Source organism: Osmerus eperlanus, chromosome 14 (genome assembly GCF_963692335.1).
Source record: "Osmerus eperlanus chromosome 14, fOsmEpe2.1, whole genome shotgun sequence".
In the NCBI taxonomy this organism is placed as follows: Eukaryota; Metazoa; Chordata; class Actinopteri; order Osmeriformes; family Osmeridae; genus Osmerus; species Osmerus eperlanus.
Window position 1 is genome coordinate 17,158,808 of NC_085031.1, and position 14,263 is coordinate 17,173,070.

The following is a 14,263-nucleotide window of genomic DNA, read 5'->3' on the forward strand; positions in this document are numbered from 1 at the left end:
TCTCTTCTCCTCTCTTCTCCTCTCTTCTCCTCTCTTCTCTTCTCCTCTCTTCTCTTCTTTTCTCCTCTCCTCTCCTCTCTTCTCCCCTGTTTTCCTCTTCTCCTCTCTTCTGCCCTCTTTTCTCCTCTCCTCTCTCCTCCTCTCCTCTCCACTATCTTTGAATCTCATAAAACGTTTTGTTTCTCTTCCTCTCCCCTCTTCTCCTCTCCATGTCTTTCTCCTCTCTTCTCTCCTCTCCTCTCCTCTCCTCTCTTCTCCTCTCTTCTCCTCTCTTCTCTTCTCCTCTCTTCTCCTCTCTTCTCCTCTCTTCTCTTCTCCTCTCTTCTCTTCTTTTCTCCTCTCCTCTCCTCTCTTCTCCCCTGTTTTCCTCTTCTCCTCTCTTCTGCCCTCTTTTCTCCTCTCCTCTCTCCTCCTCTCCTCTCCACTATCTTTGAATCTCATAAAACGTTTTGTTTCTCTTCCTCTCCCCTCTTCTCCTCTCCATGTCTTTCTCCTCTCTTCTCCTCTCCCCGGGGGGAAAAGAGAGCCCAGAACCGGAACCCAGATAGAAATGTGAGGCCAGGTGAGGAAGAGCAGAGCTCATCATGTCTTTTGGCATGTTCTATCTGGTCCCTGGCAGACAGAGTAGAGCCATGGTGATAACCTGTTCCACCACTGCTCCTGAGCGCAGGGCGGGGCAGAACTCACAGTACTGGTTCAGCTGGATGTACGGATGCATCTTCTGCAAGCACAGCACACACTGGGGGATGACACACACACACGCACCTCTACATTATAGTTTGTACTGTGTTTTACTGCTGCACATCAAGTCACTACTCTGTGGAAAGTCAGGTGGCTGAGCGGTTAGGGAGTCGGGCTAGTAATCTGAAGGTTACCGGTTCGATTCCCGGTTGTGCCAAATGACGTTGTGTCCTTGGGCAAGGCACTTCACCCTACTTGCCTTGGGGGAATGTCCCTGTACTTACTGTAAGTCGCTCTGGATAAGAGCGTCTGCTAAATGTAAAGTCAAACTTTTTCCCTTTTTTCACACAGCAGATACACACATAAACACACACAAGCACACACACACAAACTCAGGTATAAATCAATATTGTAGTCCAGCATCAAGGCTTCAGTCATCGACTTCTGTCATGCACAGCATGCATGTATGGTCTGTACGTATGCATGCTGCGTGCATGTCTATAAGTGTGTATTGAGCATTTCTGCATGTGCGTCTGCATGTAAGTATATGTACAGTATGTGTGTGTACTGTATGAGTGTGTGTTGATGTGTGTGTGTGCTATTTCCACCCACATTGAGTGTTTCTGTCTGTGCTGTATAGAGGTCAGGGCTGATTGGCTCCAGTAGATGATTAGACAGGACTGGACTATAAACATGGAAGGCTACAGGTCACCTCGGTGAACCACATGACCTCGGGGAGGGGGGGAGGGGAGAAAGAGAGAGAAAGGGAGAGAGAGAAAGATAAATTGAGAGATAGTGAGATGGAGAGACAGGAAGAGAGAGAGACAGGTCTTAAAGGAGAGACAGGAAGAGAGAGACAGGTCTTAAAGGAGAGACAGGAAGAGAGAGACAGGTCTTAAAGGAGAGACAGGAAGAGAGAGACAGGTCTTAAAGGAGAGACAGGAAGAGAGAGAGAGACAGGTCTTAAAGGAGAGACAGGAAGAGAGAGAGAGACAGGTCTTAAAGGAGAGACAGGAAGAGAGAGAGAGACAGGTCTTAAAGGAGAGACAGGAAGAGAGAGAGAGACAGGTCTTAAAGGAGAGACAGGAAGAGAGAGAGAGACAGGTCTTAAAGGAGAGACAGGAAGAGAGAGAGAGACAGGTCTTAAAGGACTGATGCATGTGAACATCTGGAAGAGGACTAGTATGAAAGCAGTACTGGCTGATACTGTGTGTGTGTGTGTGTGTGTGTGTGGGTGCAGGGTCTCACCAAGGTTCTAATTAAGAAGGGTTTCTCTGAGCGCACAAGACACACAGCAACCAGTAACCGACTTCAAACCCTGACAAACACCATCCACACTCCTCCTCTCTCTCTACTTCCATCTCTCTCTCTCCTCACTCTCCTCCTTTCTCTCCCTCTCTCCTCCTCTGTCTCTCTTTCTCCCTCTCCCTCCCTCTGTGTAGAAGCTCTAGTCAATATATCTGACTGACTTGATGAACTGTTCACTGCGCAAAGTTAATTTCTTTCAGGGCCTTGCGGTAGCCATGGCGACTGGGTTATTAGCTCTCCAAAGCCCATCTGCTCCAAACATTAACCCAGCTGTACGGCTGGCTGGCTGGCTAGATGACTGGCTGGCTGGATGACTGGCTGGCTAGTTGACTGGCTGGCTGGCTAGATGACTGGCTAGCTGGCTGGCTGGCTAGATGACTGGCTAGCTGGCTGGCTGGCTAGTTGACTGGCTGGCTGGCTAGATGACTGGCTAGCTGGCTGGCTAGATGACTGGCTAGCTGGCTGGCTGGCTAGATGACTGGCTAGCTGGCTGGCTAGTTGACTGGCTGGCTAGATGACTGGCTAGCTGGCTGGCTGGATAGATGACTGGCTAGCTGGCTGGCTGGATGACTGGCTAGTTGACTGGCTAGATGACTGGCTGGCTGACTGGCTGGCTAGTTGACTGGCTGGCTGGCTAGATGACTGGCTGGCTGGATGACTGGCTGGCTGGCTAGTTGACTGGCTGGCTGGCTATATGACTGGCTGGCTAGTTGACTGGCTGGCTGGCTAGATGACTGGCTAGCTGGCTGGCTAGTTGACTGGCTGGCTGGCATACTGCAGTAGTAGACCAGGCAGGCAAGGTACATTAGCCTACCTATTGATCCCAGTAATCAATAAAGCCACACATTCAGAGAGACACCAATTCAGAGAGACACATTCACAAACTGCATTGTGGGGCATTCTAGTTCTGCAGGCTGTAGTTTCATTGGCAACAAACGATTAGCCGCATGACATTAAAAACAACATATCCCATGGTGCCTTTCAGGCATGTCCCATGCTCAGAATGCTGGTTAAAATTGTTCACTGGGTTCTCTTGAGTAACATTGAGTCTGTGTGCAGCTGTGAATCTGTGAATGATTGTAGGAGAAAGTGAGATAGATGGAAGTTTAATCTGTGTCATTTTGTCCTCATACAAAAAAATTGGTAATAACTTTTTACTATCAGATATGCATAGCCTAACAACTATAAATGTTGGGGGGGAAAGTTAAATAAAATGTGACATTTCCTGTCAATGCTTAAGTTTATAAGTTTAAAAAAGGACTGTGAAGGCACTAGTCACAGTTTGACAAAATTCCTTCATTTGAAGACCGTTTTGCTCGGCACAGAAACGCATTTGTTTGGCGGTTTGTTTCCTTATGCACCTGAAAAATTCCCAAACCAACCCAGCATCCGCTCAAACAGGAAGGGGAGGTGAGGATAAACATAGTTGGAGAAGAAACCATAACATAATGGCTGATGAACACTTTCATTCTCCAAAGGAGCTGATGTTAAAACAGAACTCTATTAGCTCTAGAGCTAGCTCTGAGTAAGAAGATGAACAAGCCATGGTCGACATACAGCATTCTGACAACAAACCGATTTATTGTCCAACAAACGCATGCACTGTTGTTTCATCATGGAATCAGGTTAAATTATAGCGAAACATTACACCACAATCCCTTGAAAACACGTAATTGCATGGAAGTTAGCGAATGAGAGATACCAGTTTCATAATCTCTCTCTCCGATCACCGCTGAACCCACTGACAGGCCCCTCCCCCCGCTTACCAGGCAGCATGACCTCAGCGACTGTTGCTATGGTCTCCCCTCCCCCCTTGCGAGCTGGTCACATGACCTGCCGGCTCACTGACACCGCAGTGCTACTGTCACAGCAGTCCAACGAGGCTGCTGTACTGGCTAACTAGCAGGCTGGCTAACTAGCTGGTTTACTGGCTGTCTTACTAGCTTACTGGCAGGCTGGTTTACTGGCAGGCTTACTGGCAAGCTGGTTTACTGGCTGGTTTACTAGTTTACTGGCAAGCTGGCTTACTGTTCAAGTGGAATGAGATAACATTTCCTCTATTTCTCTACACATTCACAGTCCCGTTCACTGTGCTGTAATTTTGTTTACACAAAAAAATGTTCTTTACACAAAAGGTGTTTACACACCAGCACCCTGCTCAGGTGAAGAGTGTTCTGTTTTAGATCGCAGACACAGCAGGATGTCATGAGCATGATAGTCAAACGCTGTTATTCAAATAGTCAGTTTGGCATCGGAGTCCCCGATGCCAATGTCACTGTGTAATACTGGTACCTCTCTGAGCAGAGACTGTGTGACTGTAGAACAGCATCGGATTAGATGGGAGGATATTTCCTTGTGAAGAGTGGGGGAGGGGGAGAGAGGGGGAGGGGAGGAGGCCAGCCCTGTCAGAAGACTACACGCGTCAAGATCAGGTGAAAACCTTTTAAATGGAAAAAAAACTTCTTTGGGTAAAAGGAGGTATGTAAATATCATGGACTGTCAATGCAAAATAAACACCCTTTTCATTGGAGAGTGGGTTGTTTGGTACGTGTGTGTGTGGGTTTATGGGTGTGCTTGTTTTGTGTGTATGTGTGCTTGTGGATGTGTGCTGATGTTTATGTATGTATGTATGTATGTATGTATGTATGTATGTATGTGTGTGTGTGTGTGTGTGTGTGTGTGTGTGTGTGTGTGTGGGGGGGGGGGGGGGGTCGTTATAGCCAGGGCACCAGCTGCCATATCACCAATGCATTCCACAAAGGAAACCTAATATGGGTGAGTGCTGCACTGCATTCTGCCTGTCTGGCTGGCCTGCTTGTGGAGGCTGCATGCTGTCTGGCTGGTTTGTGGAGGCTGCATGCTGTCTGTCTGGCTGGTTTGTGGAGGCTGCATGCTGCCTGGCTGGTTTGTGGAGGCTGCTTGCTGTCTGGCTGGCTGGTTTGTGGAGGCTGCATGCTGCCTGGCTGGTTTGTGGAGGCTGCTTGCTGGCTGGCTGGTTTGTGGAGGCTGCATGCTGTCTCGCTGGCCTGCTTGTGGAGGCTGCATGCTGGCTGGCTGGTTTGTGGAGGCTGCTTGCTGGCTGGTTTGTGGAGGCTGCTTGCTGCCTGGCTGGTTTGTGGAGGCTGCTTGCTGCCTGGCTGGTTTGTGGAGGCTGCTTGCTGGCTGGCTGGTTTGTGGAGGCTGCATGCTGTCTGGCTGGCCTGCTTGTGGAGGCTGCATGCTGGCTGGCTGGTTTGTGGAGGCTGCTTGCTGCCTGGCTGGTTTGTGGAGGCTGCATGCTGGCTGGCTGGTTTGTGGAGGCTGCTTGCTGGCTGGATGGTTTGTGGAGGCTGCTTGCTGTCTGTCTGTCTGGTTTGTGGAGGCTGCTTGCTGGCTGGCTGGTTTGTGGAGGCTGCTTACTGGCTGGCTTATGGAGGCTGCATGCTGGCAGACACTCAGTCAGTGATGTCAGTTGGAGGCCTTGGCAGAGCGGTGTCACGCTCTTGAATGACATTCACAGCCAGCTGTCTCTCGTTGTGCTGTATGTGTGTGCAGTGTATGTGGGGTGTATGTGTGTGGGGTGTTTGTATGTGTGTGTGTGAGCGTATGTGGGGTGTGTATGTGTGTGTGTGTGTGTGTGGACCACAAAGGCCACAGGAGTCACCTTTCCTGCGTCTGATTCTATCAAGTCTCTGCTGTGACAACGGACAACCATTTCAGAATACGGCGGAAAACCCTCTGAAGACGTTCTTGTGATGGCTTGTGTGGGTCGATGGAAGCCTGTGGGCACGGGCTCTATATAGGTTGTATGACTGAAAGCATTAGCTACGGATATTTTGTTTCATGTCTTGATCAGATTCACATTTTTCCATCCTCATCAAAAGATTATCTTGCGAAATACAGGAGCTTTCAGACACCTCTGACTGAATTCAGAAGGTGTTTGTACACACACACACACACACACACACACACACACACACACAGACAGCTTAGAATAGTTTGTTGAACTGCTCCCAGTCCCTGAAAAAAGAATATCCTATATTATCCTCAGGGCTGTAGTGGCCCTCACTGATTGAACACACTGTGGTGTGATTGACTGAGCTGTGTGTGTGCGTGTGTGTGCGTGTGTGTGTGTGCATGTGTGTGTGTGTGTGTGTGTAAGCCCCTTCCACCCACTCCTGGCTCGTGACTAGGGAGGGAGCTATGCCTACACAAGCATCTAGCTGAGCTACAACAGTGTGTTTGGGTGCGCACACACACACACACCCATGTGTTAGAAACCACACCTCAACTTGGCCCCAGGGTCACAGACAGCGGGCAACTTTGTAGAGCGCACGCACACACACACACGTACACACACACACAAGGCTTCTCTTCCTCTGTTCATCTGTTTCTCTCTCACACACACATTATTCTTTCTCTTTTTCATTTTCTCCCTGGCACACAGCAGATTTGATATTGTGTATCTGGTTGTATTTCTGATTTGTGCAGCAACAGACACTGCTCTGTCTACCCTTCCTGTCTTTTCTACCTTCTTCATTGTCAGAAAAGACCAGGGAAATAACCTGCTCAGTTTCGGAGCTCTTCAATGTGTGAAATTGCAGAGAACAAACGGTAGTTGAGCTAGTCTAGTGCGGCTGGCATCAGTAGATATCCTCTGACAGATTTAGGAAAACTCTGTTTACCAGATAATTAACACCTCTTCACAGAACAGCCACTGCATCAAACACACTGAGGGGAACCAAAGTGACAGATGTATCAGATGAGACATTTCAACACGGAACATAATGCATGGAGGTGTGTGGTGTAGATGTGTGTGTGTGTGTAGATGTGTGTGTGTGTAGATGTGTGTGTGTGTGTGTGTGTAGATGTGTGTGTGTGTGTGTAGATGTGTGTGTGTAGATGTGTGTGTGTGTTTCTTCTTCGTGTACGCCACCAATTTGAACTCTCGATTCGAGATTTCTTTCACAAAATCCCCCCCCCCCATCATCTTCGAAACGGGGGATTTGAGACGCAGAGGTCACAATAGCGACAAAAACAAAAGCTGCCAGTCATTCAGGGCAGCGTGCGAACACCCCCCCCCCGTTACCCCCTGTGACCCTCTGCGGTCAAACGGGTTTATCTCTTGGACTGCGTGTTGCATCACAGCAGGAAGGCGTGATGGTTAGAGTTCACATCACTGAGGTTAGCGTGCTAGGTTAGCGTGCTAGGTTAGCGTGCTAGGTTAGCGTGCTAGGTTAGCGTGCTAGGTTAGCGTGCTAGGTTAGCGTGCTAGGGTGGCTCCCCCCCTTTCCCCCCACCCCTCCCAGGGAAAGTCCCTGTCTTGCAGGCATCATCATCATCGCTGTGACTGTTGAGGTGACACTGTCTGACACGCAGCCAATGTGTCATTTCATCAGTTCCTACACCCTCTCGCCCCCCCTCGGCCCCCCTCGCCCTCCATCGCCCTCCCTCGCTCCCCCCTGACACGGTCTCACACTCCGACGACGGTCGGTGGCGAACAGCGACGCCGGCCGCACTCAGATATCCAGAACGAGGCGTGGGAGAAGTCTGGCGGGCGGGCGACAGGCCTGAGGGATGCTGTTTGGGGACGGTTACATAACTCTCTCAGCGGAATGCCAGGAGGGTGTTTGTAAACAGAGACCATGTGCTCGTAGTGGCGTGGCGCGGGGGAGCGAGGAACGGGGGAGCGAGGAGCGGGGGAGCGGCTGGCCAGGCAGGGCAGGTCGACTCACCCCGGTCGAGGTAGACCCTGACATCGATACGCTGTCGCCCCGACGAGGAGCTCCCGGCGCTGGCCGGGGGAACAGAGCAGGCCCCCCCTGACACCCACACCTACGAGCAACTCTTATCTCAGCTCAGGCGCCAAAAAAGCTGCTTGTGTGTTAGTTAAGGCTAAAGGGGTGAAGATGAACAGGAGAGAGAGAAGAGAGAGGGATGGGGGAGGGAGAGGGAGAGAGAGAAGGAGAGAGGGATGGGGAGAGGGAGAGAGGGCCCTGTCTACTGTTATTGCATGGGTTTGAAAACGGTGTTGTGGATGTTGGCCAAATTTGTTGCCCAATCGCAGAAAGGAAAAAGGACATTGAAACATTTGTGGTTTCTGTAAAACTCTGGTCTCATGACCAGGAAGTACTGATCAGATTATCTTAAGAGCTTTTCTCAATATTACCATGCATCAAAAACCTCAAGCCATTGCATTCAAACATATCCTACAAATCTATTAATTGACTTCACCAAAGATGTTTTTAATTCATGCGTTCCTTGTGTCGGAATAATGCGCAAAACATCAGTCAAATGCTAATTATGTCCTTACTCTCCAATAAGGGCTTGTAAAGAAGAAACTAGAGTATGTTGTAAAGAAGAAACTAGAGTATGTTGTAAAGAAGAAACTAGAGTCTGTTGTAAAGAAGAAACTAGAGTATGTTGTAAAGAAGAAACTAGAGTCTGTTGTGAAGAAGAAACTAGAGTATGTTGTAAAGAAGAAACTAGAGTCTGTTGTTTACAACAACCCATCCCCCTTTGAAAAACCTCTTTCCAGCTGCAGCCCAGACACAAATCAATAAGCTGCACAGATCAATACTTCTTTTAGCTGCATCTCGCCATTTTGTCGGTGTGTGAGAGTCAGAAGGTAGAAGGAGAGCGCTTCTATAAAATGTCCCCTACCTGGTAGGGCCTACCACATAACAGAAGGTGATTCCTCGTGGATGTTAAAGTTGTCCTCGGCTCCTGTAGGCTAAACTCTCTGAAGAGTCCTTCAAGAACCTGTTTAGTTATAGCCACTGCAGCCAAGAAAAGGCTATAGTCATTTTGTATATTTTAAAAGGTTCTGCCTACAACCTTCCTTCCCGGAAACCTTTGATTCTAAAATAGCTTGTAACCTGTTCCCTGACGTCATCTCTTAGTGAGTTCACGTCATCTCATCTCCGTCATGGCCCAAGTGGGGGTCGAAATATGATGCACTGAGGCTGTGACCGGGGGTGACAGGGTCAAGGGTCATGTGGCCATTGTGAGGCGCTAGCATTGTTGAAGGACGCCATGGAGACTGGACATTCTTTCTCCTAAAGCTGATATTGTCTTCTCCCCCAGAAAGAGGGGTTGCGGGGAGGGATGAAGAGAGGACTTAGCAAGGGTCAACGAAGGAGAGGAGGAGCGTTCATCCGTCCATCCGCATGGCTTTATCAGCGGGTGAGGAGGGATCAGAGGGAGTGGAGTCTCTCTCCCTGACTCTGTGATTGATCTCTCCCTGCCCCCCCCCATCCCCCTACTCTGCAGCTTGGTGAGGCTGGTCCAGGAGATCTGAGGAGGAGTCATGGGGCTTGTCCTGGCCTCTTGTCCTGGCCTCATGTCCTGGCCTCTTGTCTTGGCCTCTTGTCCTGGCCTCTTGTCCTGGCCTCTCCAACAGCAGTCATGAGGGTGTGAAGGCCTCCACATGGGTCACAGAGGGACCCTGTCAGCGAGGCACGGCCTGATCTGAGATCCGGTCCGAGCCAGTCACAGTCTTATCTAAAAGCGTAGTCTCACACAGACAACACACACAATCTATCTGGAGGTATTTCACACGAGCACACACACTCAGCAATATTATCTTATCCGGCTCTGGTGAACACAGGTCAAAATAGTCCAACTAAGACAAGGTCTGGGATGACTGTTTGGATGACTCCACAAACGTGCTTCTCATCGCTTTGGACTCAAGCGTCTGATAAAAAACTAATGTGTGACGGAAGAGGTGAGCGCTCAGCCAGCGCTGCCTGACCCTGTCAGAGCAGGGCTTCAGGGAGAGAAACGCTGCCTCTGGTGACGTTGCTGTGTTGATGTGTCCAGGACCACGCTTACCATATCAAAACACAGCCACGCTACGGGTCGCTACGGCTACGCAGCCATGGTTACGCCCCCGACAGCTCAACACGAGCAACGGAACTAAGACAGAGTCATGTTTTGTTTTTGTTGAAATTCTTTCAAAAGTCTCGTACATCTGGTATCGCGTGTCTAGATGTTGCTGAGGTGGTTGCTGGTGTCAAACCAGATTGCAGACTGTTGCTCGACGTTCAAATCAAATCTTTTTTGTAGAGCCCTTTTTACAAGCAATGTCAGGTGAGGAGTGTAGGCAATGTAGGGAGTCAGGTGGCTGAGCGGTGAGGGAATCGGGCCAGTAATCATAAGGTTGCCAGTTCGATTCCCGGCTGTGCCAAATGGCGTTGTGTCCTTGGGCAAGGCACTTCACCCTACTTGCCTCAGGGGAATGTCCCTGTACTTACTGTAAGTCGCTCTGGATAAGAGCGTCTGCTAAACGACTAAATGTAAATGTCACAGAGGGCTTCACATACGCCCATAGAACTGCACCTAAACAAACCTGAACCCTCAAGGAAGACAAGGAGAAACTCCCAGTAAAACTCACTGGGAAATGACTAGAGAGACTAAAAGGCTCTCTATCTAATGGTTCAAACAGCAGGATTATCTCAACAACCGTTGACCAGTCCCTTCAAGTAGCAACAGATGCTTCAGCCAAGCAACCGAGTAGAAGGTTGGATCAACAAAAGTTATATTTAATTCCAACCTCCACTAAGATCGACTAAAAACTTTCTTTAGGTGGCAATAGCTGCATTGACAGACTCCTTACGCGGCAATATGACCTTAGATGGTGTCTGTTTGGCAATGCCTTTACCAAGCCTATATCACCACATAGAAAATGGGGGGAAATTACAAATAATGTAGGCTTACACACACACGCCAAAAAAAATAAGTGACCCCCCAAAAATAAATAAGTGTTGGTTTTCCTAACCTCACCCGTTACTGAAAGGGACATCAGGTGAGCCTAACTTAACCTCAACCTACCTTCTACTGTGACAGCATCAGACCTACTCCACCACCTCCTCACCCAAACAATGTTTGTTTATAACTAGCCATTAGAGAGCACTTGCTGCTGAGGCTCTGACAGGCATACTGTAGGCCGTCCCTTACTTAGCATCTCACAAAGACTCCTTGCCCCCGTCCTGCTCCCCACACTAATGAAAGTGCTTGGAGGCACCAGTGGAATACACAAGCCAAATACACAACAACAAACAAATAGGCAGGGAAGAGCGAGGAAGTCTACCTGTGAGGTTCCCTCCTGGTGATTCTGATGGTAATCCTAATGGGTCTCTCAGATAAGGAAAGAATAACATGGGATTCATTACCTAATAATGTGTTTAGGGGGGAGAGGTGTTACCTAATGCTAATAACTAACAAACAGTTGGTAGGGTGGGTTGTAAAACTCTCTTGTTTGTGCTTGAATGAATAAATAGGTTATAACACAAATGGCACATATAATGTTCTGTTTTTTGGGGGTGAGGGAAACTGATGTCAAATGTTCTTTCTTAGGGATTTGTCACCATGGTGACTTTAGATAAATAGCTAACTTACAGCTAGCAAGCCAACTAGTATTTGTGTTTTGCTGTTGGCAATTCCTCTCAGCCCTCAGTCTAAAACCAGCTTCATAACTGCCATTCCTGTCAGTTGGTCTAATGGTGCTTTAGGGTTAGGTTTCACTTCCTTTAAAGCCTTCTGACCTTCTAGCCAACACAGTTTGCCTATTCTACCTCCCTCCTCCCTCTCCCTCCCCCCCCCTCTCCCTCTCTCCCCCTCCCTCCTCTCCCTCTCTCCCCCCTCCTCTCTCTCTCTCCTTGGGATTGTGCCCTCCTTTGTGTCTGCCTGTCATTCACCGGTGAATGCAATGAAAGCTGAATCATGTGGACGCACAAAGCCAGAAGCTAGCTCCACTATCCCCCACTTACAACTCTTCTCCTTAGAAGCACAACCCTCACTGCTGGGCTTGAATTCTCCCCTTACAGCAAAATGAATGATAAAAACATGGAAGACAGGATAAATACAAGCAGTTTCAACTATGTGGGTAAGAAAGAACAAGGGGAGGGGAGGAAAACATGTTTCTGAAGTCACTCTCCAATAAGAATTTTTTTTTTTACTACTGATATAATCTCTAAAATCCACAGTTGTCCATTTTCTTTTATGATCCATAATTCATAAAAATGTCCCCCTAAACACAATACATGAAAATACAACTTCCAAATGAGGACATTACAGACTTTTTGATATGGCTGAAGCTTTGTGCAGTACCAATATCCCAGGCATTTATTCATTTAGCTTGAAGCAAAAAAATATATTTAAAAACACCACCAAACAACCCATCTGAGATCACTATTTTCAACCATAAGTCACATTCCAAAGACAGCAAAAGAGACAGGACACTATTGGAGCTGAAAAACACACACACTGACACAATATAGCTCAATTTCAATACCGGCCCCAAAGAAGAAAAAAAAAAAAAAAGAGGAAGGAAATTGTCAGCCATGTTGGCGAAGCTGAATCCAGTACTACTCCTTATTATGCTAGCTAGCTCTTAGTCTGTGACTGAGGAGAGTTGCAGTGGCTATGGTGTAGCCTGTGCTCTCCCCACACACACACACACACACACGCTGAAAACCCTCGCAGGAGGGAAAAGGAGGAATGTGGTTTAAGAAGAAGAAAAGGAAAAAAAAACACACAGTTCAGAGTCTTACCTCTTCTTTGCGTCCCTCCACTTTGTAGAAAGATTCCAACAAACTGCCCGTGGGTTCTTCTCTTTAACAAATCCTAAACGGCCGCCATCTTGCCTCCTTCTGCTCCTGTGTGAAGCCGACTAGCCTCCACATCAATATTCATGGGGGATGTTCTGACGTCGAAGTTCATCATCAGGAGAAGCCAGACGGCTGCCACTCGGACGCTCTAAGACACACACACACACCTAGCAAACTGGAGCCGCATACAGCACACTGTAGAGAAGAAGATTGAGGTGTGTGTGAGCTTTAAGTGTGTGAGTGTGTGTGTGTGTCAGAGAGAGGAAAGAGTCTTGCCTTGCTGGCACGCTAAAGTAATCGCAAAATCACTTTCCTGCTGTGTCCTTCCCACACAAAGGGACTAGGTTTCTCCCCCTCTCTCTCTCTCTCTCTCTCTCTCTCTCGCTCTCCTTCCCCCAGCCGTACACAATAGTGCACACACTATGGCGGCTGGCAGCAAGCAAAGGACTGGATTCACCAGCCTGGACTGGACTCCCGTGGCCAAGCTCATCCCCTCCTCCTCATCCTCTTCTTTCAAACCAGCGCAGGGCTTATCTCTGTGACTGAAGGAAAGTAGAGAGAGAGATACAGATCTGAGAGATACAGATAGACAGACACACAGAGTTAGAGACACACAGAGTTAGAGACACACAGAGTTAGAGACACACAGAGTTAGAGACAATTAGAGAGAGAAAGAAAAATACAGATGGAGAGAAAGAGAGAGATGGAGAGAGAGTAAGAAAGAAACAAAGAGAGAGAGAGACAGAAAGAGAGAGAGAGAGAGAGAGAGAGAGAGAGAGAGAGAGAGAGAGAGAAAGAGAGAGAGAGAAAGAGAGACTCAAGGTGACTCAAGGTTTTTTCTCTCTTCCTGTTTTCTCTCGCTGTCTATTATGGCTTTCTTCTTCTTCTTCTTCTTCTTCTTTTGTGTTATCTCGTTCTGTAGGGGACATGAGTTCCCCAACACCAGGTTCCCCTTTCCTGCACGTGCTAGTCTCTCTTTCCACTTCACACTTCAGACAGACAGCAACGCTATCCTTCTCATCTCGCCCAAAATGGGACATTGTTGCTCAGTAATTCATTCGTCTAGATGCTGTTATTGCACTGCTGTATTATTTTTGTTCACCATGCCCTATACTGTATTTTAGATGTTCTTGTTGCACTGTATTTAAAGATGCTGTAAAGTGGAATTGAAAATGGGTTTTAAGTTAATCACACCACAGAAGAATGTATTGTTAACTACCCATCCAAATTCGAATGAAAAAAAACAGACAAGTATGTTAAATTAGGCTTTGAAATTGTGAGAAAATAAGCAGTCTTCTCTGCTTGAGACTGGGGGGGGGGGGGGGGGTCGCCTGAAGGAGCTGAAGCTCCGCCCCCTCTTATTGATTGAGTTTAGCAACAACAGCCACACTAGCTAAATCAATTGCAGATATCAGAATAGACCTACCTGCAGTCTCTGAGTGTTTTATGTGTTAATTACTTTGTCTTTGCATCGTACCAGCTGAGTAACAGAATGCAACCGTCTGTGATCTGACGTAGATAGGTGGCTGTGACATAGATCGGTCGGGTTTTGGCTCCGCCTATACAAAACCTGAGATGAAAACAGAAGATAAACTGTTCAACGGTCTAACTCCACATTTCAGTGCGATAAAGTTTTCGCGCTTTGCACATGCTTTCAGGAACTAATTTCACACGTATAATAATAA

At 48.0% G+C, this 14,263-nt stretch overlaps 1 protein-coding gene across 1 annotated transcript in view; it reads right to left on the bottom strand.

The window, feature by feature from the left end:
* tet2 (tet methylcytosine dioxygenase 2) overlaps window positions 1–12,960 on the bottom strand; it is a 37,454-nt gene extending 24,494 nt beyond the window's left edge. Inside the window, exon 1 of the mRNA XM_062478791.1 lies at window positions 12,522–12,960. The gene's annotated coding sequence lies outside the window, so the exon portion shown is untranslated. The remainder of the gene's footprint in view (window positions 1–12,521) is intronic.
* Between the last annotated feature and the right edge of the window lie 1,303 nt (window positions 12,961–14,263).